Below are 6,001 nucleotides of genomic sequence, written 5' to 3' on the forward strand. Positions count from 1 at the left end.
CCCACAAGCTTCTCTTCTTGACCTCCCCTGACTGTGGCCCTAATGACATTAAAATGCACCAGTAAAATCCCTTCACGCTTTCTGTTTGAATATTCCACCTTGACTCCCAATGAAGGAACTTGCCCACCGGTGCTCTCTCTCTCTCTCCCTCTCTCCCCTACACCTGCTTGGATAAGCCTGCCCCCTTGAAGCTCCTCCCACATATCCCTCTGAGTGGTGTGCTGTGCTGTCCTCTCCTAGGACCTCAGGGTATCATCTATCTTACCTTCATTTATCTCTTTATGTTGTTATTCCATGTCTGCACCAGACTGATCATCAAAAACCCCTACTTTAGGGGAGCCTGGGTGACTCAGTTGGTTAAGCATCTGGCTCTTGATTTCGGCTCAGGTCATGATCTCAGTGTTGTGCGATCAAGCCCCACACTGGCTCTACACTCAGCGGGGAGTCTGCTTGAGATTCTCTCTCTCCACTCCGTCTGCCCCTCCCCTCGTTCTCTTTCTCTCTCTCTCTCTCTTTATCTCTCTCTCTCTCAAATAAATTCTTAAAAAAAAAAAACCCTACTTTAAAATAATGTAATTATTTCTTTTCTTTTTTTTTTTTTTTTAAGATTTTATTTATTTATTTGACAGAGAAAGAGATAGCGAGAGCAGGAACACAAGGAGGGGGAGTGGGAGAGGGAGAAGCAGGCTTCCCGCCAAGCAGGGAGCCCGATGCGGGACTCGATCGCCAGGACCCTGGGATCATGACCTGAGCCGAAGGCAGACGCTTAACGACTGAGCCACCCAGGCGCCCTAAAATAATGTAATTATTTCTACAACAGAGTTCAGGGCTGCAGAATCTGGTCATTAGGCTTCCAGTCCCATGAAGCTGAATACTTGGATCAGTAACATCAGTTCTGGGGTATATCAGAACATCTTTACCACCACTTCATAAGCAGAAGTCAGAGTTGGAGGGTTATCACTGGAAATTATTGTGGTAGATTCATAAAAATAAATGAATCTGTGTTAAAGTTAAAGCTAACTTTAAGTGTTATCACTGTGATGGTTAATTTTATGTAATAACTTGGCTAGGTAGGCCATGGTACACAAATGCTTGGTCAAACACCATTCTATGCCAGATGTCAAATATGAGGTCATTGTGAAGGTATATTTTGATGAAATTAGCATTTAAATAAGTAGACTGAGTGAGTCAGGTTACCCTCCATAATGTGAATGGACCTTATCCAATCAGTTGAAAGCCTTACGAGAAAAAGACTGAGGTCCCTCAAGGGGCAGAGGGGCAATTTTGCATCCAGACTGCCTTCAGACTCAGTCTGCAACATCAGCTCTTTCCTGGTTTCCAGAGTTCAGACTTGCCAGCCCCCACAATTTCAGGAGTCAATTCCTTAAAATCTTTCTCATCCCCTCTCTTTCTCCTTCTCTGTCTCTCCCTATCTCTCTCTTTCTCTAGATACATGATAGGTAGGTAGGTAGACTGATAGATACATAGATAGATATAGACTTTCTCTCTCTCTCTCTCTCACAGACACACACACACACACACACACACACCTTATTGGTTCTGTTTCTCTGGAAAACCTTAAAACATTGTTTTATGTTCTGATATATTTTGAGCTATTTAACAATCTATTTCCTATGGTAGACACAATATTGTATGCTATCCTATCAATCCCTCTTTGTGGGAACTCAGGAGGACGACATCTTCTAGCCTCCTTTGTAGTTATGTTGAACCTATGTGACTGAATTCTGTCCAGTGGAATGTCAGTGGAAGCAAAGTAAGCCTCTTTCAGGCTTAGTCCTTAAAAGCATCTTACTGAACCTCCAACTCACTCTTCCTCTTACAAAACAACCATGAAGGCCACGTATCCCAGATGACATAAAAACAAGATAAAGAAAAGATTTCTGATCGACAAGAGACTAGTTTAAGCAAGAAGTGAGACTTTATTATATGCGGTGATTGAGATATAGGGGTTTCTTTCTTATTGTAGCATAGCCTAGTATTGTTATTTATACCATGCATCAGGTGAGTTGCTTTCAGCAGTGTGTAATAGCAAAGCCAGAATCTGATTGGTCTCAACAATATGGAAATACACTATCTCACATAATAGGAAGAGCATTAGTTGGATATGTTTCACAACTGGTTGAATACATCAGTGATGTTAATTACCAAAGGTTGTCTTTTAAAAAAATGTCTATTCTACTTTCCTCAGTCTTACAGCTTTGCCTTCATGCTGGTTCCCCTCATACTCATATGGCTGTGGCAGATAGACTTCACATCCAGATCCACTACTTCCCCAGAGCTCCTCAGCAGTCTTTCCTCATGTCCCATTGGACAGAGCTGAGTTACACACACCTACCCCCTGAACCATCAATGCCAAGAGAATTAGGAACATGATCATTATTTTAAGTAAATGAAGATTTCCCTTCCTGGGACTAAAGTTAGGGTATATGTCTCCAGAATCATGTGAAAAAGAAGTGCTCATGTGAAGCAAATCAAAGCTCTATCAATAGCATGTTCCAAACTCAAGGTCACTGGGACACTAAATTTAGATATTATGCTATGGATCTATGAAGGGGTCATTACCTAAGCTATCTAAGAATCAAGCTATAAAGGGGTCACTACCTAAGCTGAAGAATCCTGGCCAAACCCATCACCATTCCTTCAGGGTGAAGGGTATATAAGTAGGGCCAGATTCACATTATTACATTGTAGGACAGAGGTAGGGTGGAACATGTATGTCCTGAGACTTGAACCACACCCTAACTCTTAAAAAGTTTGTTTTTTCTACTATCAGGAGCTGTCAATGATTCCTCCCAGTAGTAAATAGTGGGGACAAGGCTAGTCCTTTCACTAAATTCTCATAAGGAAAATAAAAAGTAATACGGTGATCTGTAAAATGCCTCACTGGGAATTCAATATCAAAATGCATTAATTTCAGCATCAAACAACATAAAAATACATTTCATAATACATGACTGCATCTCTTTACCACCCAAGAGAATAAAAAAACGAGGGAGGGGAGAAATTTGGAGAAAGAGATGGGAAAGATACAGAAAAATAAAGGAACAACATTAATGGCAAAATGCCATTATGCTTCATAAAATTAATTAAGTCTTCTCTTGCATGTCATCCAAGACCCACATAATCCCTGCTCAAAAAGATTAACCCAATTTATACCAATTAACCCAAAGCAAATCCAGCTTTTTTGCATATGCTTCACAGAAGCATACATAAATAATATTACACATCAGGATTAGATAGGAGTCATTGTAATTGTATCTTATTGACTAAGCATTAAAAAGAAATAAAACATAACCTATTTAGTTGTTGAGTGCATTCAAAATGTCACTTTATAGAGGTGCATAGTATAAGGTTAGTGCCCATGGTCTTGAATTTACCTGGGTGACATTCTATCAAGGCGTGAAGTAGCAAATGGTTGGCTGGGGAGTTGGGATTTCTAGTTTTAAAAATCTCTCCATTATTAGCTTTGTGACCTTGGGTGATTCACTTAAACTTTCTTAGGTTCTGTTTATTTACCTAAAAAGTAACAGCAATGAATATATCCCTATAAACTTCCAAGAGTTGTGTTATTTATGTAAATATCACCCCAAGGTTAGACAAAAGAGCTGATATGTATTATCACTGACATACTGTACTGATCAAACATTTATAGTCTTAAAATAACTGCTCATTCATTAAAATATTATACACCTTATTCAGCATTTGGCAGCTCTAAAGCCTTATATCCTCATTACAATTCAGTTGCTAGTCATGGAGGACCAACTCCTGTACTCAGGGTAGTCAAGAAAGGGCTAATGTCATAGCTTCTATCTTTCCCCCTGCTTTATTGAGGTATGACTGACAAATAGAGATTACATATATTTAAGGTGTACAACATGTTTTGATATACATGTACATTGTGAAATGATCACCACAATCAAGCTAATAATACCCATCTCTTCACATATTTAACTTTTTTTTGGTGAGAACAGTTGAAATTTAATTTTTAGCAAATTTTAAATATACGATATTTAACTATAGTTACTGTGCTGTATATCATTTCTCTTATTTATCGTGCACATCTGAAACTTTGTACCCTTTGACCAACATCTCTCCATTTTCCCTTCACCCCAATCCCTGGCAACCACCATTCTACTCTCTGTGTCTATAAATTTATGTGTTTTATACATATATTATATCAAAGATCAGATAAATGTGTGGGCCTATTTCTGGGCTCTCTGTTCTGTTCCATTGGTCTACATGTCTGTTTTAATGCTAGGACCACCCTGTAACTTTGCAGTATATCTTAAAGTCAGGCAGTGTGATAGCTTCAGCTTTGTTCTTCTTGTTCAAGATTGCTTTGACTATTCTGGATCTTTTGTGGTTCCACATGAATTTTGGGTTTTTTTTTTCTATTTCCATAAAAAATGCCACTGGAATTTTGATGGGAATTGCACTGACTCTGTCACTCACTTTGGGTATTGTGGACATTTTAACAATATTAATTATTCTCATCTATGAACATAAAATATCTTTCTATTTATTTGTGTCTTCTCCAATCTTTCATCATTTTCTAGTTTTCAGTGTACAAATCTTTCACCTACTTGGTTAAATTTAATTCTAATTATTTTACTCTTTTTCATGCTAGTATTAATAGGATTGTTCTGTTAATTCCATTTTTGGATGGTTCATTAGTATTGTCTAGAAATGCAACTAATTTTTGTATGTTGGTTTTATATCCTGCAACTTTATTGAATTTGTTTATTATTTCTAATAGGGTTGTTTTGTTTTGTTTTGTTTTGCGTTTTTTTTTTTTTTTTTTGGTGGAGTCTATAGGGTTTTCTGTATAAAGTCATGTCATCTGTAGACAGAGACAACTTTACTTCTTCCTTTATGATTCAGATGCCTTCTATTTCTTTCTCCTTACCTAACTGGCTAGGATTTCCAGTGGTATGTTGAGTAGAAATGGTGAGAGTGGACATCCTTGTCTTGTTCCTGATCTTAAAGGAAAAACTTTCAGCTATTCACCATTGAGTATGATGATATTAGTTGTGGGCTTGTGATATATGACCTATATTATGCTGAGATACATGCTATCTATACCTAAATTGTTGGGAGTTTTTAATCATGAAAACTTGCTTTATTTTGTCAATTGCTTTTTCTGTATCTATTGAGATAATTATATGATTTTCATCCTTCATTCTATTAATATGGTACATCACATTTAATAATTTGCCTCTATTGAGCCATCCTTGCATCCCAGAGATAAATCCCACTTGAACATGGTGCGTAATCCTATTAATCTGCTGCTGAATTGAATTGTCCATAGCAGTTTCTTATGATCCTTTTTAATTTCTGTGCTCTCAGAAATAAAAATTATAATGTCTCCTCTTTCACTCACAATTTTATTGAACCTTTTCTTTTTTTCTTAGTATAGCTAGTTTGTTAATTTTCTTTTTAAAAAACAACTAAGTTTTGTCGATCCTTTTTATTTGTTTTTCTCATCTCCATTTTATTGATTTCTGCTCTAAACTTTATTATTTTCTTCCTTTTGCCAATTTGGGGCTTAGTTTCCTTTTCTAGTTCCTTGAGGTGTAAAATTAGGTTATTTGAGATAATACTTTTTTTTCTTAATTTAGGAATTTATCACTATTAGAATTGCTTTTTCTGTATCCTGAAAGTTTTGGTATGTTGTGTATCCCCATTATTATTTGCCTCAAGATAGTTTTCTATTTCTCTTTTGATTTATTCTTCAACCTATTGGGTGTTCATATTCATGCTATTTAATATTTCCACATTTGTGAATTTTCCAATTTTCTTCCTGTTATTGATTTCCAGTTTGATACAATTGTGTTCTTTCTCTTTTTTTTAAAGATTTTATTTATTTATTTGACAGAGAGAGAGAGCGCGAGAGCAGGAACACAAGCAGGGGGAGTGGGAGAGGGAGAAGCAGGCTTCCCGCTGAGTAGGGAGCCCGATGCGGGGCTCTATCCCAGGACCA

Source organism: Phoca vitulina, unplaced genomic scaffold (assembly GCF_004348235.1).
Source record: "Phoca vitulina isolate PV1807 unplaced genomic scaffold, GSC_HSeal_1.0 scaffold16, whole genome shotgun sequence".
Taxonomy (NCBI): Eukaryota; Metazoa; Chordata; class Mammalia; order Carnivora; family Phocidae; genus Phoca; species Phoca vitulina.